General features: G+C 48.4%; 1 protein-coding gene across 1 annotated transcript in view; it reads left to right on the forward strand.

The window, feature by feature from the left end:
• The first annotated feature begins 10,556 nt into the window (after positions 1–10,556).
• LOC146865805 (zinc finger protein 474-like) overlaps positions 10,557–26,855 on the forward strand; it is a 290,824-nt gene continuing 274,525 nt past the window's right edge. Inside the window, exon 1 of the mRNA XM_085632666.1 lies at positions 10,557–10,675. The gene's annotated coding sequence lies outside the window, so the exon portion shown is untranslated. The remainder of the gene's footprint in view (positions 10,676–26,855) is intronic.

A 26,855-nucleotide genomic window follows, 5' to 3' on the forward strand; every position in this document is an offset into this window, starting at 1 on the left:
TTACATCCCCAAATATGTAGTTAAAGATTTCCACAAGAATGAGGATATTGGTCAATGGTTTAGGGCTTATGAAGCTGCAATGTTGGCCCACCGGGACCCTGAGAAGAATTGGGGAGCGGGGTTGTGGGGCCGCTTTGTTAGTGATGGGAGGGGCACTTTATTCGATTTGCCTACAGAGGAGCAGATGTCCTATACCCACATGAAGGGAGCCCTAATGACCAGATTTGGTTTGACCCCAGAGTTATACAGACAAAGGTTTAGAAATTGCAGAAAACTGGAGTCTACCACTTGGGTGGAATATGTGTCTTTCTTTTGCAGAGCATTTGATGGTTGTGTGAATGGTAGCAAAGTGGATACGTTTGAAGTGTTCTATGATTTGTTAGCATGGGAGCACTTGTCTAATAACTGTTTTCCAGAGCTATGCCAGCATCCTATTGATAGCAAGCTAACTAACCTTAGGAAGCTTGCTGAGGAGGCGGACCGCTGAGTGAGCACCCGGGTCCAGAAGGGTCATGTGGGAGACTTCGCCAAAGGTGGGCAGGGTCCCCAGCAGTAGAGTGGGGGGGACAAGGGTAAACAGAGGGAGTTGCAGAAAGGGCCCCAAAGTAATCCCCAAGGGAACCAAGGGAAAGGTTCCCAGCCTCCCCCTGAGAAGAAGGCAGTGGCCCGACAGATAAGCCTGTTCACAAGGGGCCCAAGACCTGTTTTAAGTGTGGTCAGGTAGGCCACTGTTCTTATGACGCTAGATGTCCCTTGTATGGGAAAACAGCACCCACTGGTGCATTACCCCGGCAGTTGGCTAGTATAGCCCTCGGGGAAGAGATGGGTGCCCAAGGTGGGTGGGGTCCCGCAGAGATGTCCCTTGTCTCTTTAGGAGACTGTGAAGTGGTCCCCAGGACCCAGCTGCCTGATAACACTAAGAAATACATGCAGTGGGTGACCATCAATGGCAAGAAGGTGGAAGCTCTTAGAGACACCGGAGCCAGTGTGACAGCTGTCAGTTGCCGGCTGGTGTCTGAAGAACAGGTAGTCCCAAATGCATTTTACCCAGTTGTTGCTGCTGACAACACAGAGAGCCACTACAAGGTGGCACAGGTTCCCTTTGAGTGGGGGGGTCTCAGGGACTCTTCAAATATCTGTGAGGCCAGCCATGCCTGTTGAATGTCTGTTAGGTAACGATCAGGAGAGCTCCCCTTGGGCTAAGGTGGAGCGGAGAGCTCATTTAGAGATGTTGGGGTTGCCTGAGTGGGCCTGCGTGACCACTCGGTCTATGGCAGCCAGTAAGGGTGTTCAAGAGGACCTGGAGCCTGAGTTAATGGCCCAGGTACCTGCCTTAAAGAGAAGAGGTAGGGGGTGCAGGAAACCGGCCCCTGAGATTCCCACGGCCCAGGAGGCGGACGCTGAGGGGGATGCCCTGGAGCCTACCAGGGAAGAGATTGCTGAACTGGGAGACCTGCCTGAGCTGACCCATTGGCAGTAGGAAAGAGGTCCCTCCAGGGAAGAGTTCTGTGAGGAGCAGAACAAGTGCCCTTCTCTTGTGGGTTTGCGGCACCAGGCTGCAAACCAGGCAGCAGGTGATCAGTCTGGATCACATTGGATCTACTGGGAGAATGGTCTTCTGTATAGTGAGCCTAAGGTTGCTGAGCCTGGGTCAGCCCATGTGCTGGTGGTACCCCAGCGCCTCAGAGCCTTCCTACTGGGGCTGGCTCATGATGTGCCTTTAGGAGGCCATTAGGGGCAGGACAAGACCTTTGAAAGGCTTGTCACCCACTTTTATTGGCCCCAAATGCACAAGAGTTCAGACACTCATTGCAGGACCTGCCAGACTTGCCAGGCAAGTGGAAAGAGTGGGAGGAAGCACATGGCTCCTCTCCAATCCTTCCCTGTGGTCAGCACCCCCTTTGAGAGGGTGGGCATTGACATTGTAGAGCCTCTGGATCCCAAGACAGCCATGGGCAACAGGTTCATCCTGGTTTTGGTGGACCATGCCCCCCGGTACCCGAAAGCCATACCTCTGAGGACAGTGACGGTCCCTGTGGTGGGACGGGCACTGATGGGAATTTTCTCACGAGTAGGATTCCCTAGAGAGGTAGTGTCTGACCGAGGTACCAACTTACTTTCTAAGTATATGAAGTCCCTGTGGCAGGAGTGTGGTGTAATATACAAGTTCACCACTCATTACCACCCCAAGGAAATGGGTTGGTTGAAAGGTTCAACCGAACCCTAAAAGGCATAATAATGGGTCTTGAGGAACCTATGAGGCGTAAGTGGGACGTCCTCTTACCATACCTTCTCTTTGCATACCATGAGGTGCCACAGAAATCTCTAGGGTTCAGCCCCTTTGCGCTTCTCTATGGACACCCAGTGAGAGGACCTTTGAGTTTGGTCAAGGAAGGCTGGGAGCAATCTCCCAGGAAACCTCCCCAGGAAGTATATAGTTACATGCTGGCCTTCAGGAACCAAACTAGGCGTTTCAGTAAACTCGCTGAGGCGAATCTGGAAGCCAGCCAGGAGGAGATGAAGCGGTGGTACGACCAGAATGCCACTCTGGTAGAGCTTCAGCCTGGTCAGAGAGTGTGAGTTATGGCCCCAGTGGAGCCCTGTGCGCTCCAGGATAAGTGGACCGGACCATTTGAGGTGGTAGAGTGCAAGAGTCCGGTTACCTACTTGGTGGACTTGCGATCTCCCAGGAACCCCTTGCGGGTCCTGCATGTCAACCGCCTGAAGCCCCACGTGGAGAGGTCCAAAGTGGGCATGCTCCTAGCAACAGATGCTGGAATGGAGGAGACTGAGCCTCTTCCTGACCTCCTTTCTGCAACAGAGCAAGATGGGTCAGTGGGTGGAGTAAACCTCTCTTCCATCCTGACCCCTGAGCAACAGAATGACTGTCACCAGTTGCTGGGACAGTTTTCTGACCTATTCTCCCTGATTCCCAATGTCACTGATTGGTGCGTTCATGATGTAAACACTGGGGACAGTCTTCCTGTCAAGCACAAAACTTACAGGGTGACTGACAGGGTGAGAGCTTGCATCAAGGAGGAGGTCTCCAAGATGCTTGCGTTGGGGGTGATTGAGTCCTCTAACAGTCCTTGGGCCAGCCCAGTGGTCTTGGTCCCAAAGGCTGCCGCACCGGGTGTCCCACCAGAACTGCGGTTCTGTGTGGACTACCGAGGGCTCAATCCAGTCACCAGGACTGACGCGCACCCATCCCCAGAGCTGATGAGCTCATTGATCGGTTAGGGGCTGCCCGGTACCTCAGCACGTTTGACTTAACGTCTGGGTACTGGCAGATCGCCTTGACTGATGGGGCAAGAGAGAGGTCAGCTCAGCTCAGTCCCTAGAGATATGACAAATTCATGCACTGCACACCAGATGGGCACTACCAATTCTGGGTTATACCCTTTGGGATGAAGAATGCCCCTGCCACTTTTCAGAGGTTGGTCAACCAGGTGTTGGTTGGACTGGATGAGTTCAGTGCTGCCTACCTGGATGACATCGCAGTGTTCAGCGCCAGTTGGGAAGGTTATCTGCGCCTCCTCTGGGAAGTGTTGATGGCGCTGCGGAGGGCAGGCCTTGCGATCAAGGCAAGTAAGTGTCAGATCAGGCAGGGTTCCGTGGTGTACTTGGAATACCAGGTTAGGAGCGGCCAGGTGGCGCCCCTACAGCCCAAAATTGAAACCATCATGACTCGGGAACCCCCCAAGACCCAGACAGAGGTGAGAGCCTTTTTAGTACTTATCGGGTTTTACAGGAGGTTTGTCAAGGGGTATGGCAGCATTGTTGCACCTTTGACAGAGCTGACTTCCTGGAAGTAGCCCAAGAGAATGATTTGGACTGACACCTGTCAGAGAACTTTTGATGCCCTGAAGGCTGCCACGTGCACGGCACCCGTGCTCCTGGCACCCAACTCCTCAAAATAATTTATTGTGCACACAGACGCTTCAGAGCATGGTGTGGGGGCTGTTCTATCACAGATTAATGAAGAGGGCCTAGATCAACCTGTAGCCTTCATCAGTAGGAGGTTACTTCCACGGGAACAGAGGTGGAGTGCAATTGAGCATGAGGCATTTGCTGTGGTCCGGGCACTGAAGAAGTTGAGACCATACTTGTTTGGGACTCACTTCCGGGTTCAGACAGACCACAGGCCCCTCAGATGGTTGATGCAGATGAGGGGTGAGAATCCAAAGCTGTTGAGGTGGTCCATTTCCCTACAGGGGATGGATTTCACGGTGGGACACCGCCCTGGTACAGAACACGCCAATGCTGATGGTCTGCCCAGGTTTTTCCGCCTTAGTGATGAAAACTCCCAGGAGGTAGGGTAGTTCTCCCCACATTTCAGCTGGAGGGGACACGTGTTAGACCTGGCACCATTGGCGTGGGCCTCCCTTCCATTTTTTGCTGTTGCATCACGTGTTTTTGCTGGTTACAGATGCTTTGGGCACTGTGCCACTGCTGTTCAGTGCCACAGTGCAAGTGCTCCCTATGGTAAATTGATGTATGGATTAGTGACTCCATGATTGGCTTGATTGGTTTACTTGTCAGACCCTAGTACAGTGCACTGCGTGTGCCCAGGGCTTGTAACCAATGCTGCTGGTGGGCTTGCAGCACTGATTGTGCCACCCACCGGAGCAGCTTGTAAAGTGTGTCTCAGGTCTGCCATTGCAGAGCCTGTGTGCAGTCTGGTACTGACATGCTGACTGGGCTAGTGCACCCACTTGCCAGTTCCTAAACCTTCCCTTTTATACATATTAGTCACCCCTATGGTAGGCCCAAGGGCAGGGTGCATTGTAGGTAAAAGGTAGGACATGCCCTGATGTGTGTGGCATGTCCTAATAGTGAATTACAGTCATTTTCGATTTTTCACTATTGCAAGGCTACCTGTTTTCCATAGGCCAGAATGGGCAGTTTGATTATTACATTTTATAATCCTAACTGACTCAGGGAATATGGTAGAAATTCGAGTTAAGTATGCCTGAACTCAGAATGATAAAATACATCTTTTAGTGAAAATGCCACTTTTTGGAAGTAGGCATTTTCTTGTCTAACCATCCAAACCTGCCTCTGCTAGGCTGTGTATTTCTTGTCTGGAGTTTGAGTGACAGGGGCTGGGGGATTCCAGGAAACAGGGTGAGTCAGCACAAGGCTGAATAGAGAGATCTGCATCTAGATGTGTGGGAGGGGTTGCACCTGGGACCTGAATAGTGCTGGGCCTTCCTTCCACAATGCTGGCTCCACCTCCTGTGGTGTGTCTGATGTCCCTGCCCTGCACTGTGAAAGGAAAGTATGAGACGTGTCAACAAAGTGCTCCAGGACTGACCAGAACTGGTTTGGACTAGGCAAAGGCCTCTCTGCCTTCAGAGAACAAAGAGAAAAGTAGTATAAATATTGGGACCCAGACCCAAGAACTTTAGATCACTTCTGGGAATCAAGACAAACCTTTGCTGAGGAGAAGAACCAGGAAGGAGACTTCCCCTGTGCTGTGTGTTTGGGGGTTGGCCTGCAGTGGTTGCTTCATTACCAAAGAGAGGAGAAAAGGACTGTGTGTGCTTTCTATCAACTTGAAGAAGAATCTCCAAGGGTTTGAACTAGAGCTTATCTCCTGCCCAAAGTCTCAGGGATACAAGACTTCACCAACCAGCTCCCCCTGAATTACCTTGCTGGGAATTGAAGTGCCTGCTGTTGTGCTGGGCCTTCTGAGAGACTGTGTGTCGCTGGGAGCTGGAAGCGCGACGCAACAACAAGAATCGTGTCGCCGCCGCAGCCGCTGTCATCGCATCGCCGAGGAAGCGAGCCGCCGCTGCCATCATCGCATCACCGAAGTGCGGCGCATCGCTGGAGAAGCGGGACACTGCCACAGAGGTCATCGTCGCATCACCGGAGAAGCGCATCGCAGGGCCTGTTGCAGCTCCAAAGATCGAGTCGCCGCAGGGCCGTCGGGCGTGCACGCCTCACACCAACATTGTTGCATCGCAACCAAGACGCCATTTTGTCGCATCGCACCGGAAAAGAGTATCGCATCGAGGTGCCAACGTGTCGCATCACACTGGAGAGCAGTAAGAAACCGACACATCACCTCCCCACACAGTAAGGAAGCGAGCATCAACTCCCCTACGCAGCAGTAAGGAACCGACGCATACACTCCCCTGCGTGTAAGGAACAGACGCATCACCTTCCCTGCAACCCTTTTTGTTTTCTTTGCGCTACGGATCTAAGGTACAGTGAGAGTAAAGTGTTGCATTTAACACTTGAGAGAACTGAGCTATTTTATAACATTTGAGAGACTATTTTTGAGTACAGTATTGCGGATTTTTGTCGTTTGGTCTTGTGTTAAGTCTATATAAAAATAATTATTTTTAAAATACAACCTGTGTGGTGTCCATTTGTAGTGTTATTACTGTATGTGTTCACAAATACTTTACACACTGCCTCTGAGATAAGCCTGCCTGCTTGTGCCAAGCTACGAAGGGGGTGAGCAGGGGTTAGTTTAGGAGTGTAGCTCCTTACCCTGACTAGACGCAAGGGTCCCTATTTGTCACAGGTACCTACCTATGCCAATTAGAGACCCCCAAATCTAACAGCCACCAACAGCGCTACTCAACATCGTCATACGTGACTCTTTGTACACTGACATTGTAACTTAGAGACCAGGGATCAAGTTGCAGATAACAGCACTGAGAAGGACCCAGTCGCATATGGCTGCATGCATATTGAAACACAAGTTTCTGGTGTAGACAATGGTCTTTCTCTCACCTCTCCTCTCTCTCTACACCTTCTCTGATCACTTTGTCTCTACCATCTTCCTCCCTCCCTCTCTCTCTTGAAGCCTCCCAGTCTCAGCTGCAAATAACCTAGGGGGCCTGGGGAAAACTGACAGAGGCACCAGGAGCAGCACTCTGCCCTAGAAACTGGACTTTCCAGGCCTTCAGCCCAACAGGGAAACACCCAGTTGTATAAAAGGCCTGTTAGCAGAGCACAAGTCGTGGGTACGCACAGGTAGACGCCGTTGACCCTGTCAACAAGTTGGGCACCACTAAAATATGCTGACTTTGTCCTAGTGTCGGTTTCAGACACCAGAACACATTCAGGAGCACCTGCATGCTGTCTGCTTTCGTTCTAAGTAACAAGGTGCAGGCGGAGAGGGGGCTTACTTATTTTAAATAACAGCTGGCCCAAAACAAAGGCCGAAGTTAAGGGGCCATCAGGCCTTCTTGTGTTCGAGTATCCTGGATGGGAGCTATCTGGAGTCTCACACCTAAATGCAAAGCAGGAAAAACAAAGCCACACAGCTTGTATTCACTTCACAGGTACTTAAGAGGCATGATTATGACTTTGTTCAGTCCCTAGAGATATGACAAATTCATGCACTGCAAGAATGTCAGAGGTGTTGACCTGTCCCAGTATTAACATAAATATTTTAAATACCACTATTTTGTTTTATTTCTTTTATAGGGCTACTCATCCCAATGCAGGGTGTCACAGAGCATTACATCACACGTAAACATTATACATGAACAATAAATCATATGTGTGTAAATCATTATACAGGATGTGTTACATATGATAGTGAGGGTTACAAGATTTAGTAGTCACATGTCCTTTCTAGCTCACTGTGCTATATTAGTAGGATTACAATTTATGAACTGCAAGTAACAAAAGGATATTTGTGTTAAAAGCAGGAAAACCCACAGACCTAGCTACATAAAATAAAAATATGTCATCTGCATGTTACATGATGTCCTTTGCAGGAAACATATTAATCCTCTATGCTACTTTGATTCAAATATGAGGCTAGAAAAAATATAGATCTTTCCAGAAAATGTGTCCAGAGCTATTTTACCATTATTATTATTCCCTGAGATTTACTGGGCACACAAGGATCTCTGCAGCACGTGATTTAATCCCATAAGATATTTTAAAATGCAGACTTTGAAAAGAATTAAGCAGACCAAATTTACTGCAAAATTTCTCCTTGCCGCCAATTTCTTTGTGACATACTTTTTTTTAAAAAAAAGTATAAGTTGAGGCCCAGATTTTGTGTCAGGTTTGCGTCACTTTTTTGGCACAACGCAGACGCAAAATCTCACATGTTAAATCTCGTAATGCGCCCAAATATGCTCATGATAGAACTTCTATACATATCTGAAGTGTTAAAATCTGATGTCACTTCTTGTGATGTCACTTTCTGTGAGGTTATGGATCGTGATGCCGCTTCCTGTGATGACATGTGCAATGTCACGTACTGTGATGTCATGCACCATGATGTCACTTGCCTACTGCCTAACTTGGTTCGTCCCCCCATTTCTTTTTTTAGGACTTGTGCCTTGCCTGTCCGGTCCTGGCCCTTCGAAGTCTGTTGCCAGCGACTGATGTTGTTCTGCTTATTTTGGATAGGTTGTGACTGTTGCGCTCAGCCTATCCTGTTCGTAAATCTTCCACTAACAAAATTCCCAAAGATACACAGAACTCCTGAGTTTTGTTAAAGAAGGTATAGTGACCATATTTCGGGATTTCTTTCACGAGTGTTGCAGCTAAGACGTTGGTATCTGTTAAATGGTTAATTTCAAATATCTCATTCCATCAACATACCTGCTTAGCTCTACTTACTATAAGGATGATGTGGTGTAACGGCCAGAGCAACTGACTTTGGAACTGGGGAATCAGGTTCCAGTCTCGGCGTCAGCTCAACATCCTGTGGTTCTGGGCAAATCACTTAATCTCCTTGTGTCTACCAAAAATGAGTGTGTCATTGTGTAATGTAACTCCTGTTTATGTAAAGCGCTCCAATACCTTGGGTTGAGTTTCTGCTATATAAAACTGCAACAAAAAAACCTGAAAATATATATATATATATATATATATTGCCTCAGAGTGGCACGCTTAGGAATTTAAATATCCAGGCACGGCAGGTGCAGGTAAGAGCGGTGGGACGGAATAGGGAAAATAAAATAAATAAAACCCCTTACGTTGCACTCGCCGCATCGCCAATGCCACAGTAAGTGGTTTTATTTATTTATTTATTTTATTTTCCCTCTTCCGTCACCTGTCGACTTACCGCCCCACCGCTCTTAACTACACCTGCCGCGCCTGGAATTATCACACATTAGTCTGCTGACAACATAGAAACGAGCCAAAACCTTACCAGCTATACCATACATGACAGCATTTTAGAGCAAGCAAGTGGGAGATTTAAAAAAAGTAGTCTGCCTGAATCGGGTCTATTGGTATGTATGGTGACAGCTAATCAGAATTTCATTTTTGGCTGTTTAATTACATAGTACAAACAGAAACAGCGGTCTAAATGCTGTTTTTTTTGTTTGCGTTTTGTAAAACTGTCAAAAATAAAATGTGGAGTCCTGTCATCTGCTCTAATATCCACCTCCAGGGAACTAAGGACAAAGCTTTAAAATTTGATATCAAAGGTAATTCTTGAAGGATTAGATTGGAACCTGCATGACAGGTATCACCATCTTATTTTTGGCTGTTTTACTAACTCCGAATTGGGTTTCTGCATGAAGCAATCATGACGTGGCAAATTAGCATTGAAATCGGAAGTATCCCATCTGAATCGGAGGGTTGGCATGCATGCTAAACACGTGCACCTAGTAGGCACAGAGCACACGGGGTGGTAGGGTGTACAGAAAGAAAACAAGCATTGGTAATATCGGTTTTGCCTAGGTAATTAATAAAGAGATGTTTTCATCAATCATCCTCTGGCAGAAGGAGAGAGCTCCCTGACATATAACACAGGAGTGGAGAGGATGTGGCATAGCGGACAGAGCTGTTGACCCAAGAGTTGGGGATCCCATTCGAGTTTCAGGTGCGCCCTGCACATCACTTCATCTATCCAGTGATAAATTGTGATATACATATGGTGCAATAGCAAAAGGCAAAACTTTATGAAAACATGGTTCCACCAAAGCGAATGTTAACAGTATTTTAGGCGCAGGAAACTGATAAGATAAACAGACGAGGAACAAGCATTGGTAAATGCAGGAAAATATGCTACAGCCAGTAGAAATGGAGGAAAGGTAATTGGCACCCACAGGTACCAATGAGAAGCCAGGAAAGAGTAAGTCCCTTTTAAGTTTATATTAAAAAGAATAGATTAGACAAAACTTAGAAAGACACGTGGCAACTGGCGGCCATCCTCTTACTTCGGAAGCGGCACACCTCTAGTTCAGCACCCCAGAAGCTGACGGGGACTGTAAAGCCCTCTTAGATTTATAGTCCATACACTCCTGGCAGCAATATCATCTCATAACCCCACTCCCGAATCATATCTGCTGTACCACAACGGCTCCACTGTATTACATTTCAGCCCTAATGGTACGGTGATCCGAAACTGTTTAGAAGTGACAAGTTGCTCTATCGCGAGATGTACTCTCGTAAGAATCGGTATAAACTAACTTCTGATTGGCCATATTAACCCATCCGAAGATGTTTGGGCTCGAGCATCCAATCACCATATCAGGAGTTTGGCGATGTCAGGTTTGTTGTTAGGTCTCCAGGCTACGCATGCCGTCTCGGCGGTCACCATAGCAGCGGAAGATGCCAACACTGCAGTGCCGCCTCAAGGGAGTGGAGGACACCGGAAAGTATATAGGTAACACTGCGAAAGATCACAGTACCCATCGTTTGGGGCGGCAAAAACACAGGACTTCAGAAGATACAGCAGGTAGGCAGAGAGTTTGACGACAGAAGGACTTGTTTGCTTACTGTATTTACGAATCGTCCTCCCCTCTACTGTGGGCTCCTCTTCCTCCTGGAATGTGTTTAAATATTTGCCGCATGACTCTTGAAAGAGAGTATTTTTTTGTCGAGTATGTTTCAGTGCCCGTCCTCCCATACTTACAGCACGTTTACGATTTTGAGCAATATCTTCTTAGCAGTACCTTTCGTGTAAATAACGTCACGACGGCCTGCTGTTTGAAATAGCTTTTTACTCCTTGACCATACCTGTCAACAGACTCGCCAGGACGGTTTCTGCAAGCGTTTACAACTTTTCTCCAAACAGTTTATGATTTTGACAAATGTATTTGAAATTGAAGAGATAAACAGCATTTACATGGGAAATGACTATTATAGGATATTCAAAAAGTTGTATATATACTGTATGTGTCTGTGTGGTTGCAATTCTGCTTATTATATTCCAACAAAAATAGAGTACCCTTTTTAGGAGTGCATCGTTTGCAGCTTGTACTCCCCCAGTTATTCACGTTAAATGTGCTTTTTTTGTTTTTGTTTGCAGTATTATATAGCACGAACACGAACCGAAGGTATTGGAGCGCTTTACATGGGCACCAGTTACATTACATAAGGTCACATTATATTTTTTTCTTTTTTTTATGTAAGGGAGAGTAAGTGATTTGCCCAGAGTCACAGAATGGTGAGTCGACGCCGAGACTCTAGTCTGGTCCCCCAGTTCCAAAGTCGACAGCTCTAGTTGCAAGGCCACACCCTCTACCCCTTGTTCGAAATCGGTCACCTGCTAGTCGGTATATTGGATCATTTTCTGTTGCCACTTTTTCTGTTTGTGGTGCTTTTGGTTGATGTTTTAAATGTTGCCCATGAGCTTTATGCGTTAAATGCTCACATGTGCAGTCATTTTCCTGTTATTTTAGTGTGCTGTTTCACACAATGCCACCTCAGTTTGGACCCAGTCAAATGCCAATCAGTCATGACCCTGCTCCAATGGGGATAGTTCACCCCGAACTTCGAGGTCAGGTCCTCCCTGAACCAGAACACAGGCAACCCTATACCTGTCTCGCATTAGCTACTGAGGTGGCATGGTGTGCAAAACCAGATGGATTGGAATGCTGGCCAGAGTAATTTCCAGTGTCCGAGTTTAATCCACCCGTTTCATTCATCACTTTTTTGTATAATTTTTTTGCGTGGAAAGGGTAAACCCAGACGTGGGTCCTGTGCACACTGTGCCACTGGAACTAAGCTATACCCAGCTGATGAGCACTAATAAGGGCGAAACCGGTCCTGGGTTGCTTCTAGTTAGGGGTCAGGGAGGACCTGGCCTTTTTGTCAGTTACTTTAGCAAAAGCACTTCTCCTAGACCCTTCATCTTGAAGGACTGTGTGTGGCACATTATAAAATCGCAAATTTAGATGGTAACATAAGAGCAGCAAGTAATCCTTTAACATACCTAGCATTTTTAATTCAGGTTTCCGCTTAGATGAGGAAACCCTGTTGTATCTTGAGGACACCAAGATCATTGGCTATACCTAAGGCATATTTTGTGTCAGTGAATAAAGTAACCATATGTCAGGCAGCATGAATAAAGGCCACAGGTCAGGGCAGCCAGCTTCAGCAGAGTCTACTTGATGTAAGCATCAGCTTTTGGCAACTTCACACTGTGCACATATGGCATAACCATCCACTAACAAGCCATCGATATTGAGACATCCATCAACATAGTATACAAGATTACATTTGGGCACATTGAGTCAGCAAAAAATCTGGAAGTGATTGTAGATACAAATTTGATGTTTGACTAACAGGTTGCTCGTGCAGTTTTGACCTGCTTTTGCATCATTACAATTCTTAGAAACGTTTTCCTCTTTATTCCAGTTCCTGCGTGCAAACAAGTGGTTCTGGCTTTAATCTCTTCCCGTTTTGATAATTTGATTAAAAGTCAGCCTTAACTATGCTGCAAATGGTACAAAACCTGCAGTGAGACTGATATTGGATATTCCGAAATATCATTCTGTCTTGGCAGGATTGAATAAGTTGCACTGGTTACCATTCAAAAAGCCCATTATGTTTAAAGCCTTGTGCATTGCTCACACGGCTTTACATAGCTCAGGCCTGGAGCAATTAGAACTATGTTCCAGTGATTAGTACCTTCCAGACCGCTCCGCTTGGCAAATCTGAATTTGGTAGTGATCCCCAAATTTCGTAAAAAAAGATGGGGAGGCAGACCCACGTTCAAGCCAGGGAATTCCTTTCCGTGTCATATTACCAGCTGGAAGAACCACTTATCCTTTAGAAAAACCTTGAAAACCTGTCTCTTCGTGTTATAACATGGTAGCGCTGAAGCCCTGAATATAGAACTTGCTAAATATTTTCCTTTCTCTAATCTGAGATAGCGAGTGTTTCAGAGCCTTTTACACCTTAGGGTATTTCTTCGCTCTTACAAATCTATTTCATTTCATAACTTAGTAACGTACCCTCCCGGGGTATAGGCCATCAACCAGAATTCTCAAGCCATCTCTGTCTAGGCTTTTCTTTCAATCTGACTCCAGGTGTAACTCATCTCCTTGCTGTCAGCCTCTGGGCCTCAGCACTATTTTTTTCTCGGCCTTCCTCTTTCTTTCCTTTTCCCTTGAGGGTTCTATGTCGGGGCTTGCTTGCTGTGTTTGATGTGGGCTTGCGGAGATTGTGACCTATCCAGTGTCAGCCTCTTTTCATGATTTCTTCATGGGCAGGGAGTTGAAATTCTGCTGCCATAGGTTGTTGTTGCTGATAGGGTTTGGCCAGTGGATTTGGAGGATTTTCTTCAGGCAGATCTTAATGAAGGACTTCATTGTAGGTGGTCGTTGTTGTCCTCCAAGTTTCTGCTCCATAAAAAGGATCGATTTTATGTTGGTGTTAAAAAACCTTATCTTGGTTTGTAGTTTTAGGTCCTTGGAGCTCCAGATCTTCTTTAGCTGAATGAAGGCAGCCCTTGTTTTGCCGATCCAAGGAAGCCTTCCAAGTGAGGACAGGATCTGCCAGGGTTGTTTGCTCTCACCTTTTCTCTTCCTGCTGGACATAGGCTGGATCATGAAGGCATCCACAGCAAGGAGAAGAAATTGGATCCAGTGAACACATTGGACGCAGCTTGACAACCTGGACTTTGCAGATGACCTGGTACTACTCTCCTATACTCATCTGCAGATGCAAGAGAAGATTAACAATGTGGCACCCACGTCAGCACAACTTGGCCTCAACATTCACAGAGGGAAAACCACGATCCTGAAGGCTAACATGGCCAGCACAACTGCAGTCACTCTTGCAGGTGATGCACTGGAAGCGGTTGAGGCCTTCATCTATCTGGGCAGTGTCATAGACAAGCAGGGTGGCACAGACGCCGACGTCAAGCAAACACTTCACTTCCTATCAAAGAGGAATGCAACTTTCATCTTGGAATGAAACACAATGGTGTTTTCATAACTCCCAAAACACTTTAAAAAAACACACTTGAACCCACTGCACTAGCATCTACTGTCACCACACACTGCAGGAAACATAAAAGGTGATTCCCCAGTGTTTTTACAATTGGTTCAAGCCCCTGACTCAACTAGATTTGTAAATCTGCACCCCTTGATACGAAGTAGGTTTACACATTTAGTAAGATTCACAAAAAAGATTGGATGGATGTATGAGTGATGAATCGATTAATCAGGGAGAGTTGCACATACTTCCAATGAAATAGAGAGATGTATGAGTTTTTGACCAATTGCTTCCAAGAATTCTGAAGTACGGGCCTGGCACACTGCTTGCTTGAGACTGCAGAAATCAGATCACCAGTGGTCTTAGTTCACCATGTTTTGCTGTGTTAGCTGCACTGTTTTCTGGCCCTGAGTATATTGAAAGACACTTTTGATGGTATTCAGATGGCAGTTGGTAACTAAGCCTAGACGCACTAGTTGTTTTGTCACAGCATCAACTATCTTGCCTGCTAACCTAGAACAATTTTATCTTGGCCTTCCAACCAGAGAAATATGTATAAAGCTGCAAAACTCAATAGTTAAAAGTCAGAAGGACTTATGTGTGTGAGTAAGAGTAAAGAGACAGCCATAAATCAACAGCATTCACCTAAGTCCTCCATGTACACAAATAACTCCCACATGCACACTAATGCCTATTTACCTGCTCCACTCTTAATCAATTATTCTTTACAGATCTTGCTTCCTCTCTGTGCACTTTATTGTTTCTTTATTCACTGAATCTCCTTCATTGCCAAAAGTATGGTCTTAAATTAAATTCCGCCTACTGTTTCTTGTTAGTATATGTAGAAAATGAACATTTTTGTGTGGTTCCCCACAGTTTTTGCCCTATTTGTTTTACTGGGTTTAGAGCTCTGTGCACTTTACCCTTGGTAACCAGGAGCATAGTCCCCGAACTCTCCCGTTAAACTTTCCAAAATCTCTTAACCTTAATTGCCATAAGTCAAAAAAAGGAAATAATGCGAGGTCCAAGAATCCTACGACTGGATATCTTATTGCCTTTAAACAGTTGAGTCTTCTTTTTTTTTGAAACCGTTTATTACAGAATCCAAAAGATGTACAAAGATGGGCCTACAACCTTCAGGCCGGCCGCTAGCAAACAGGAAGAGCATATAATACAAGCAGTAGAACACACGCTGCGGCAGAAGAGAGGTCACAGGAGTTGAAAGAAGCGTCGGCAGCCACACCATCCGGACCCCACACAACGGTTTCATTTTTATATAAGAAACGAAAAAACAAATCCACAAGGCAACCAACAGTCGAAGCAGCAGCATGAGCTCCCCTGGGGGGGACCCTACCGATCCACAGGAATAGCAGGGGGGGGATAGGTCGGGACGGAGACAAAGTGAACTCAATGCCCAGAACCAGGGAGACAAGCAGGCTAAGGAGACGGGGCCGGTGACAGATCAGGCGTCAGCGGCGGGGTACAGATTCCCCCACGGTAGGTGTTCCAGGGGCCCCACACTTTCACCCATTTCCCAGGCTTACCTCTCGCAACATACACTACCTTTTCCCGAAACATACACCAATCCATGTTGTCCTTCCACGCCGAGACAGTTGGCAACCTCTGGGAACCCCACAATTGCGCAATATCACGCTTGGCCACCATATATCCCAGAGTCACCCACCACGTCTGCGGCACTGAGTAGTCGGTTGGCTCCCACAAGTTGAGTCTTCTTATGAGGAGCTTAAACTCGAGGCCCTGGACCAACTCAGCCTCATAATCTACAAAGTGTTTAAGGTTTTGAATATTTACTCCACTTTACGTATTGCCAATGCTTCTTTCATTCAATGTTTCCTGAGAAAGACAGTTGTCAGATGATGATTTCGAATAAAGTCTTTATTATTTTCATAAAATATGGCTCTTATGATGACACAGTAACCAAACAGCCGACACATGTTTCGCCCTCTGGTCAGTACGACCTGGGCTTTCTCACGGCTTTCTTAATCTCAATTGAAAATCTTGTGCATTACATCATAAAGTTCTTCAAGGCATTTAAAAGCAAGTATATATCATTATGGGATCTAATTTCAAAAGATGTTAATGCATGTAAACGCGTTTTGTCTTTCGCCTTTCTCAATACCAGCAACATAATATTCCCCATTATTATTCGGCTCACACTTTCCACCACGCCATTGACTTGTGGGCTAACAATGCAATTTTCTCATGCTTAATTCCAATCTGTAACAAAACTTCTGAAATTGAGATGTTGCTGGTATTGAGAAAGATGAAACGCTCTCATGATGTCCTCACTCCTCACTTCTCCAGCAGAGAGGTGGAGATCAGACCGCAGTTCTTGGTGCTCCCGGTGACCTCATCTGGCATAGGGGTCACCATATCTCATGATACAGGGGCTTTGGCCCGATCAGCACAGTGAATTTTTGCACGGCGGCCCCTCCTAGCATATGAGTCACCTCCCGCTCAAGGCTATGGCCATTACCACATGGGCTCATTCCCGATCGGCGAAGCACATGACTCAATTCATGGCGGCCATGTCTTGGCACATAGGTGTCGCTGACTCTGCCCTGCACAGAGGCAACAAACCAATTGATGCAGCATCCGTTTCCTCACACCTCGCAAAGGAAGTCCACTCGGCAGGGCTCCCTACTGGACCTTGCTCCCTCCAATGCTCTCCACTTCCGCACAGGGCACACTGGTCTTGGCAAGCAGGCAGGCGCTGGTGTTCTTGGTTTCCACGGGTTACGTTCCCTCACCCAGCAGGGAGACTAGTAGGCCTTGGCCCCAAGTCCTAGTCCACAAGCAGAAGTCTTGCAGAGTTTCCCCTCCTCGCAGAGCCTGTCTGGCTGCTTGGCAGAAGACAATTTTTGGGGTCTCAAACTCCCCTTCTTATAGTGCATTTCCAGACACCAAATGTAATTTAGGTTCTGAGTCTTTGAAGTGTCCACTTTGCTCCGTCTCTTCTTGAAAAGAAGTCTGTTACAGCAGGAGAGACTCAAAAGCTGATAGTCTCACAACACAGGCCATGGGAGTGACCAGAGTTCACCCCTGCATGTCAGCCACAGTGATATGTGCACTTGGCCCTGGTTGGTTAGCCCAGGGCCCCCGACCCAACTCTTTATATTTCTCTAATCAGCCCCATCTCCTTCCTGAGATGTTGCCATTGTGACCTCTTTCTGAGAAATGCTCTTGTATGTCCTACAGTTGGCAACAGTTATGGGAACTAAGTGGAAGAATAAGACCATATTTCCTGCTGATAGATGAATTGAGCATACATGGGTTTCAAATATTAAGGCGTGATCGTGATATTTCACCCAGTAAGTTAAGAGCAAAGTTAATTAAGATTGTGCATGAAGGGCATTTGGGGAGAAGCGTGACGAAGAGGAGGTTGAGGCCGTGTTTTTGGTGACTAACATGGAAAGAGAAGAGAGACTCATGCGTGTGGGACTAGAGACAAAAGGAAAGTAAGTAGGCAACCACCTTCAAGATGTATGGGATTGCCGGAAAGATTGGTAGTAGATTTTATAAGCCCAATTGACAAACAAGAAAGGAGAAACTGATTTTTGGTAGTCTTGCTGTATTACCATAGTAATTGGTTTGTGGTAAAGGTAATGAAACATATAAATAGAGGTAATGTCATCAAATGTTTGAGAGATGTATTATTGGAGGAGGGAATACCTAAAATAGGGGTCACTGACAATGGCTGTCCAGTTCGTTTCATCATCAATTTCAGAAGTTTTGTTACAGATTGGTATTACGCATGAGAAAATTGCAATGTGTAGCCCACAAGTCAATGGCGTGGTGGAAAGTGTGAGCCGAATAATAATGGGGAATATCCAACTTTCTGCAGCTAATGAACTACATAGAGAGGAATTGGACAGATGATTTGGACCTCATTCTGTGAGTAGAATATCTCCTTTCATAGTTCTTAAGGGGAGGGAACCTGCTACCAAAGAGTCGCCCACGTGGTTGTACGCGAAGAATCTGGTATGGGTAAATTGTGAACATATGAAAAGAAGGGTGAGTAATTTGCAGAATTTGAGTGAGGAGAATTCCAACAACAAAAAGAGTGTAAAGCTTGATTTGTGGACATGGAGTGCAGCTGAGAAAGGCTGGATTTGCGAGTAAAGGAGAAAGGAAATATTTCCAGGCTCAAAAGCTAATAAAGATGAAGAAATATGTAGCTGCATTGCATGATGGCAAGCTGTGGAGTTTTGGAAGTTTGTGTAAAATTCCTGAGCCTAGGAAGTGACTGGTGGTGTATGTTGTTTTGAGATGATAATGTGTAGTCAATTTAAGTTTTATGTAGGTTATAGGTATGGTTTTTGAGATGACAACATGTAGTCACAGTAAAGTTTATGTAGGTTTTATATATTTTTGTTCGTATTACAAGAACGTTTTTGTGCTGCATATGTTGTAAGGGTAACAGAAATAAACATCTATCTATCTATCTATCTCTATCTATATATATATATATATATATATATATACACAAGTCTCAAAGTTATTCTGCTAGCAAAGACGTACTCCCAGCAATTCTATTTCACAAGAAATATTTATTCAGAGGGACTGGCAAACTTGCATCTTGCATTCCTGATGAATTACACCTATGCGTTTCAGAGCCCCCAGCTCCTTCTTCCTGGGTGAGAAACAACTGTGCAGGCAAACTACAAACTCTTTTAAAGTCACATGCTCAATTCAAAGCCCTCATGTGGGTTGCATTTGAGTACCTTTTTCCAAACATGATGGTGTTCGTAGTTTTGCAGTCAAACAATTTAAGCCCTTCAGTGGGTTGTCTGCGCAGCTGCTTACTTTTCATATTTGAATTGAACATGTGACTTTAAAAGATTTTGTGGTTTGCCTGCGTCCTTGCTAGAAGAACAACTTTGAGACATTTAATAGGAAGTGTTAGACCTGTCAGCCCTTTGGCAGTTTCCTCCTCATTTTTTTATTATTTTTGTCCCTTTCCCTTTTCCTCATTTTTTCTGTCTACCTAACTTTTGGGTGCTGACGTAGAGGTTCTGGGTGCCTCTTCCACATCACTTGAGGGAAAGGCGCAAGGTGCTCCTCAGAGGAAAATAGATGAGAAAGGTGGGATTCACAAAATGGTGGCTCCAACTGTCACCTCAGCACCTGGGCCATGACTGCCATGGGAGGTTCCGGAACCTTCTGGGCCCCTCTGGCAAGTCAGGCCCAAGGTGATAAATAGAGGTGGCAGGAGGGCAGCCATTTTAGGATAAGGGAGGACTGCGGAAGGTTCAGGAGTAAGGCGCCTGTGTGAGGAGGTGGTTGTACTTAAAGGGGAACGGACAGGTCCAAGGGTCTGCACAGTGTCCTAAACCTAGTAACATCACCCCTAACCTTGTGACCGGTCCCTGACTGCAGTCAGTGAGAGGGAAGAGCAGCAGAATACCGGGTTTTTCGCTAGTGGCAGAAGTCCCTGAGGGGGGGGGGTCTAAGATTGTTGCCCAGGACCACCTCATCCCGTGTACCTTCCTGGCAGCAGTGGAAGGATCAGACTGGCCTCGGCGGTAACCCCCCCCCCCCCTTTTTGTCCTTGGTTGTGAGGAGTGGAACGCAGCCACAGTAGGAGGACTGGGCCATATTGTCCAACTTTCCCGGAGCCTCATTACCCCGTAATCTGACCGGGTCGAGTCCCTACCTGAAATGGACCCCATCGCCATGGTCGAGTGGCCGGTGGTCCTCTGATTGGACCCGTGGGCTGAAGAGGTGAGGGGCCGGGAGTCAGCGACTCCGTTGAAGCTCCGGCGAGAGTTACTTCAGGAGGCAGGAAGAGGAGGGGGCGGGCCCGGCCTGGAAGCCGCCGTCCTCTGATCACGTGAAGAGGGGCCGAAGCGCCGCCCTTTGCCAAGAAGAGTGAGGAAGTCTGCGCCCTGTATTGTTCCGAGGGGGAGTACAAGGAACACCCAGGGCCCCAACTGAAGTTACCGCGACTGGCTGGTAGCGAAGCCGTAGCGGAGGGGGCACTGGTCCAACAGTTGTGGGGGGGAAACCTGTAGAAGCTCCCGGAGACTTGCCGTCCATAGGGAAAGGAGTCCTCGCTAAGGAACAGACCCGTCTCTCATGTTGTGAGGTGACAGCAGCTCCATTCCGGCAGAACACACGGAGCGGAGGACAACGAGACTGTACCGTAAGCTGGGCCTGGTGGAGAGTGGAGGGGGAGAGTAAGTGCTGTGAGGCCCACAGCTGAATTCAGAGTGCGTGTAAATATACCCGTTAATGTTATTTTCTTGGAAGCCGAGACCCCAGTGAGACAAGCACAGACCTCGAGGAGATTAGTGCCTATGCAACCTTGATATGAAATGAACTGCTTGAAATGTCATTGATCTCTAGCGCCAGGACTGTTACCATGGCTACATTAAAAAGCATTAGTAATTGATATTTAATTAAGTGGCTGGGGGACATCCGAGGTGCTGTACATAGGCCTAGGGAAAGTAGTAAGGGGGTGTCAAGGTAGAAATAACATTCCCTGTGGAGAGGTCAAGTCATACCTAGAACTGCCAGACTGAAATGTGACAGGGGGTTAAGCTTTTGTTTTTGAAAACACTGTTTGAAAAGTTTATCGTGCACTGTAAGACTTAATGTTGAAAACCCTGATTGAGAAAGTTTATCGTGCATTGTAAGACCTAATGTACCGCAGGAAAGAGAGAAACGTCCGAATGTAAATGTAAGGTAATGGTTCAGGTGGTAATGTCAAATTGCAAACTGGTTTTGACCAGAAACAAAGAAGATAAAGCCTAGTGAACCTTACACATAATCGGTGTAGTGTCCTTTTTGAGTGGGGCTGCGCAAGATTGTGAGCTGGGAAGGATGCAAGCCTGAGAAGCCAAGCGAAGATGTAAGCCTGTTGACCTGAGCCAAGCTACCCTTAGGACAAAGGTCCAACAGATTGGTGCTCAGCGGTGGGATCCTTATTCAGTGCTTGCATCCGCTTAGTAGCAGTTTTGCGCGCATCACCACCTACACTGGATTGTTTTAACTGGAGTTTTCTCCAGATTGTTTTCCTAATTGGAGGTTTTTAAAATTGTCCTGTGTATATTTCCTTTCTTGGGAAAATCTTCCAGAGTAAAGTTTTTGTTGACTGTGTTGGGGTCCCATCTGGTAGGATGGAATTTGAATTGGGTAGGCTGGAGGAATATACAGTGGCCCAATTGAAGGAATTCTGCCAGGAGAGGGAGGTATTCTTTAAGCAGGGGGCGAAGAAAACAGAGCTCCAAGCAAGCTTAAGAGCCTGGGTTATGGCCCACCCTAGCGGGAAACGGGAGGAGGAACCAGGACTAGACCTCCGGGAAGAAACTGAAGTCCTTTTTCCCCCTGGGAGCGGCAGCATGGACGTCGGGTCTAGGGCCCCATCCAGAGTGGGAAGTAGCGCCTCAGGGGGGAGCCTGTCCTCTGCTGATCTAGTTGACCGGAGGGAGGAGAGGCAGTTTAGAATGGATCTAGCCCGGTTGGAAAAGGAGAGAGAGGAGAGGAGGTTCCTCCATGAGCTCCACTTAAAGGAGTTAGAGCTCAAGGCCCTTCAACTTGGAACCCCCAGCAGTCCTAATGGTGGCAGCATACCGAGAGAAATCCCGAGAGAGTCCAGGCCTTACCTGCCCAAAGATGTAGTCGCCAGCTATGGTGTCGGGGATGACATCGTAAAATGGCTGGCTGCCTATGAGGTCTCTCTAAGAGCCCATGGGGTCCCCGAAGCCCAGTGGGGGTGTGGCCTATATAGGTATATGCCTCCGGTGGGGAGGGATGCCTTGTTAGCGCTAGAACAGCAAGACCAGACCAAGTACCCCATCATGAAGGTAGCCCTAGTGAGGAAATTTGGGCTGACTCCTGAAAAATTCAGGCAGAGGTTTCGGGGCAGTCAGAAGTTGGCCACCCAGAATTGGGTGGACTTCTTGGACTATGCCAAGAAGGCCTTAGAGGGCTGGGTGCAGGGCAGTGAAGTCAAGGACTATGAGGGACTGTACAATTTAATTTTAAAGGAGCAACTCCTCGAGAAAAGTTTTCCGGAGCTGCGTCAGCACCTGGTAGACAGCAAGCTAACTAATCCCAGGAAGCTTGCAGAGGAGGCGGATATCTGGGCAAGTACCCGGGTATCCTCAAAAGGGACTGAAGGGAATTTCCAAGGGGCTGGACAGGGCACCCCCCAGAAGAAAGAGGGGGGAGACAAAAAGAGGGAGTTCTCTAAAGGCCCCCAAAAGAGTTCACCAGGGAAGGGAGTAGGATTCCCTCCTAAGGTTGGCCCCCACAAACCCCCTTATCCTGACCGTGGTCAGCAGCCTAGGGTTGTCCGATGTTATGAGTGTGGTGAGGTTGGGCACTATAAGGGGGATGCCAAGTGTCCCAAGAGACCACACCCTCCCATTGGAGGAAAGACCCCTGGGGTGGCGAGTGTAGTGCTCGGGGAGGAGTTGCCCCTAGATAAGGGAGGTGAGTGGGCAGGGCTAACCTTAGTGTCCTTAGGGGATTGTGAGATGGTTCCTAAGACCCAGATGCCCTCGAATACTACTAAGTACAGGCAATGGGTCACCATCAATGCCCAGAGTGTGGAGGCTCTGAGGGACACAGGAGCCAGCATGACTATGGTAAGGAGTCAGCTGGTGTCCCCAGAGCAGGTGGTTCCCAATGTAGTCCACCCGGTTGTGATGGCTGACAACCGAGAGGGTCACTATCCGGTGGCCCAGATTCCCTTTGAGTGGGGAGGGGTTGCGGGTCCTCTACGAGTTGCGATAAGCCCTGCCATGCCAGTCGACTGCCTGTTGGGAAACGACCTTGAACACTCGGCGTGGAAGGAGGTTGAGTTCAGGGCCCACATGGAAATGTTGGGGACCCCTGAGTGGACGTGTGCCCACACTCGGTCCGTGACTACCCGAAGAGGGGATTCACAGAGGTTGGAGCCTGGGACAAAGGCCCAACCAGCTGCCGGAAATGGTAGACGGGGACGGGGGAAGCCTGCTCCGGCATCTGACCCTCCAAAGGTGGATGGGGCAACTGAAGTGGTCCCGGAGTCTACGGAGGGGGATGTAACTTCCCTGGAGGGCGAATCGACCCCTGCAGATTGGCAGGTGGAGGGAGGACCTACTAGGGAAGAGTTTTGTCGGGCCCAGAAGGAGTGCCCTACCCTTGAGGGTTTACGGCGGCAGGCCGAAGCCCAGGCAGCGGGTAACGATTCGGGGAACTTCCACATATACTGGGAAGATGGACTCCTTTATAGCGAACCCAAGGCTCCGGTGCATGGTTCATCCCGGGCCTTGGTAGTTCCTCAGCGTTACCGAGCCTTCCTATTGGGACTGGCTCACGAAATACCCTTGGCAGGACACTTGGGACAAGACAAGACCTTTGCTCGACTTGTCCCTCATTTTTACTGGCCTCAGATGAGGATTACGTCTGATACTTTTTGTAGGACGTGTGTAACCTGCCAAGCTAGTGGGAAGACAGGGGTGAAGCTGAAGGCTCCCCTGGAACCACTGCCTGTCGTTGGTACCCCCTTTGAAAGGGTGGGCATCGACATTGTCGGGCCATTGGATCCACCAACGTCTGCCGGTCACAGGTTTGTCCTGGTTCTGGTGGATCATGCCACACGCTACCCAGAGGCTATCCCTCTGAGGACCATTACTGCACCTGCGGTGGCACAGGCCCTTATGGGAATTTTTACCCGGATGAGATTCCCCAAGGAAGTGGTGTCGGACAGAGGTACCAACTTCATGTCGGCCTACATGCGGGCTATGTGGAAAGAGTGTGGAGTTACTTACCGGTTCTCCACTCCTTATCACCCCCAGACTAATGGTCTGGTGGAAAGGTTTAACAAAACCTTAAAGGGCATGATCCGGAGTCTGCCCGAGAGCCTGCGGAGGAAATGGGACGCCCTCCTACCTTGTTTGCTGTTTTCCTACAGGGAGGTACCACAGAAGGGAGTGGGCTTCAGCCCCTTCGAGCTGTTGTACGGGCACCCTGTGCGTGGACCCCTCAGCCTGGTGAAGGATGGATGGGAAAAGACTCCCAGAAAACTTCCCCCGGATGTGGTGAGCTACATGCTGGCCTTTCGTAGCCAAATGGCTAGGTTGTGGAAGCAAGCTTCTGAAAACCTAGAAGCCAGCCAAACGGTCATGAAGGAATGGTATGACCGAAACGCTCACCCGGTGGAGCTGGAGCCTGGCCAGAAGGTGTGGGTGATGGAGCCTGGAGAGCTTAGCGCTCTCCAGGATCGCTGGTCGGGCCCCTTTGAGGTGGTTGAGAAGAAGAGCAAGGTCACCTACGTGGTAGATCTTAAGACCCCCAGGCAGCCCCATCGGGTGCTCCATGTCAACCGCCTCAAGCCTCACCAAGAGAGACCCGAAGTCACGTTAATGATGGTGACTGATGGGTCAGAGGAAGAGGAAAGTGAACCTCTTCCTGATCTGTTTGCGTCCCAAGAGAAGGATGGGTCGGTGGAGGGAGTGACCCTTTCACCGTCTCTAACTCCTGAACAACGGAAGGACTGTCGCCAAGTACTGGAGCAGTTTGCAACCTTGTTCTCACTTATCCCGGGAAGGACTCATCTGTGTACCCATGATGTGGACACAGGGGACAGCCCACCTGTGAAGTCCAAGTCCTACCGATTGTCGGATAAAGTGAAGGCTAGCATCCATGGAGAAGTTACCAAGATGCTAGAGCTAGGAGTGATTGAGCCTTCAAGTAGTCCCTGGTCCAGTCCGGTGGTACTGGTAGCCAAAGCTGCCCCACCGGGCACTACCCCAGAACTCCGGTTCTGTGTGGATTATAGGGGACTGAATTCAGTGACAAAGACAGATGCTCATCCTATCCCGAGGGCGGATGAGCTCATTGACCGGTTGGGAGCTGCCCAATATCTTAGTACCTTTGACCTTACATCCGGGTACTGGCAGATTTCCCTGACGGATGGAGCCAAGGAAAGGTCAGCCTTCTCCACACCTGAGGGTCACTACCAGTTGTGTGTGATGCCCTTTGGGCTCAAGAACGCCCCTGCTACGTTCCAGCGGTAGGTGAACCAGGTCCTCTCTGGAATGGAAGCCTTCTCGGTTGCGTACCTGGATGACATCGCTGTCTTCAGCCGCAGCTGGGAGGACCATTTGTGTCACCTTCAGGCTGTTCTTCAGGCTTTGCAGCAGGCAGGTCTGACGATCAAAGCCAGTAAGTGCCAGATCAGGCAGGGGTCGGTAGTGTACCTCGGTCACTTGGTGGGTCGGGGCAAGGTGCAACCCCTCCAGGCCAAGATCGAAACCATCATGGCCTGGGAACCCCCCAAGACTCAGACAGAGGTCCGGGCCTTCTTGGGCCTCACTGGCTACTACCGACGCTTTGTCAAGGGATACGGTACGATCGTAGCCCCCTTGACTGAGCTCACTTCCAAAAAGCACCCTCGACGGATAATCTGGACCGAGGGATGTCAACAAGCCTTTGACACCTTGAAAAAGGCCATGTGTGCGGCCCCTGTTCTCAGGGCCCCTGACTTTGCCAAGGAGTTCATTGTCCAGACAGACGCGTTGGAGCACGGTATCGGGGCAGTGCTGTCGCAACTCAATGACGAGGGTCTAGACCAACCGGTGGTTTTCGTGTCTAGGAGACTACTCCCCCGGGAACAGAGGTGGAGTGCTTTTGCGGTGGTGTGGGCTCTGAAGAAGCTGCGGCCATACCTGTTTGGCTCGCACTTCCTGGTTCAGACCGACCACCGGCCCCTCAGGTGGCTGATGCAAATGAGGGGCGAGAATCCCAAACTATTGAGGTGGTCCATTTCCCTACAGGGGATGGACTTTAGGGTGGGACATCGCCCAGGAGTGGACCACGCCAATGCTGACGGTCTGTCCAGGTATTTCCGCCTTAGTGAAGAGGACTCCCAAGGGGTTGGGTAGCTCTCCCCACTTTCAGCTGGGGGGGACGCGTGTTAGACCTGTCAGCCCTTTGGCAGTTTCCTCCTCATTTTTTTATTATTTTTGTCCCTTTCCCTTTTCCTCATTTTTTCTGTCTACCTAACTTTTGGGTGCTGACGTAGAGGTTCTGGGTGCCTCTTCCACATCACTTGAGGGAAAGGCGCAAGGTGCTCCTCAGAGGAAAATAGATGAGAAAGGTGGGATTCACAAAATGGTGGCTCCAACTGTCACCTCATCACCTGGGCCATGACTGCCATGGGAGGTTCCGGAACCTTCTGGGCCCCTCTGGCAAGTCAGGCCCAAGGTGATAAATAGAGGTGGCAGGAGGGCAGCCATTTTAGGATAAGGGAGGACTGCGGAAGGTTCAGGAGTAAGGCGCCTGTGTGAGGAGGTGGTTGTACTTAAAGGGGAACGGACAGGTCCAAGGGTCTGCACAGTGTCCTAAACCTAGTAACATCACCCCTAACCTTGTGACCGGTTCCTGACTGCAGTCAGTGAGAGGGAAGAGCAGCAGAATACCGGGTTTTTCGCTAGTGGCAGAAGTCCCTGAGGGGGGGGGGGGGTCTAAGATTGTTGCCCAGGACCACCTCATCCCGTGTACCTTCCTGGCAGAAGTGGAAGGATCAGACTGGCCTCGGCGGTAACCCCCCCCCCTTTTTGTCCTTGGTTGTGAGGAGTGGAACGCAGCCACAGTAGGAGGACTGGGCCATATTGTCCAACTTTCCCGGAGCCTCATTACCCCGTAATCTGACCGGGTCGAGTCCCTACCTGAAATGG

This window comes from Triturus cristatus, chromosome 2_1, assembly GCF_964204655.1.
Source record: "Triturus cristatus chromosome 2_1, aTriCri1.1, whole genome shotgun sequence".
Classification (NCBI taxonomy): Eukaryota; Metazoa; Chordata; class Amphibia; order Caudata; family Salamandridae; genus Triturus; species Triturus cristatus.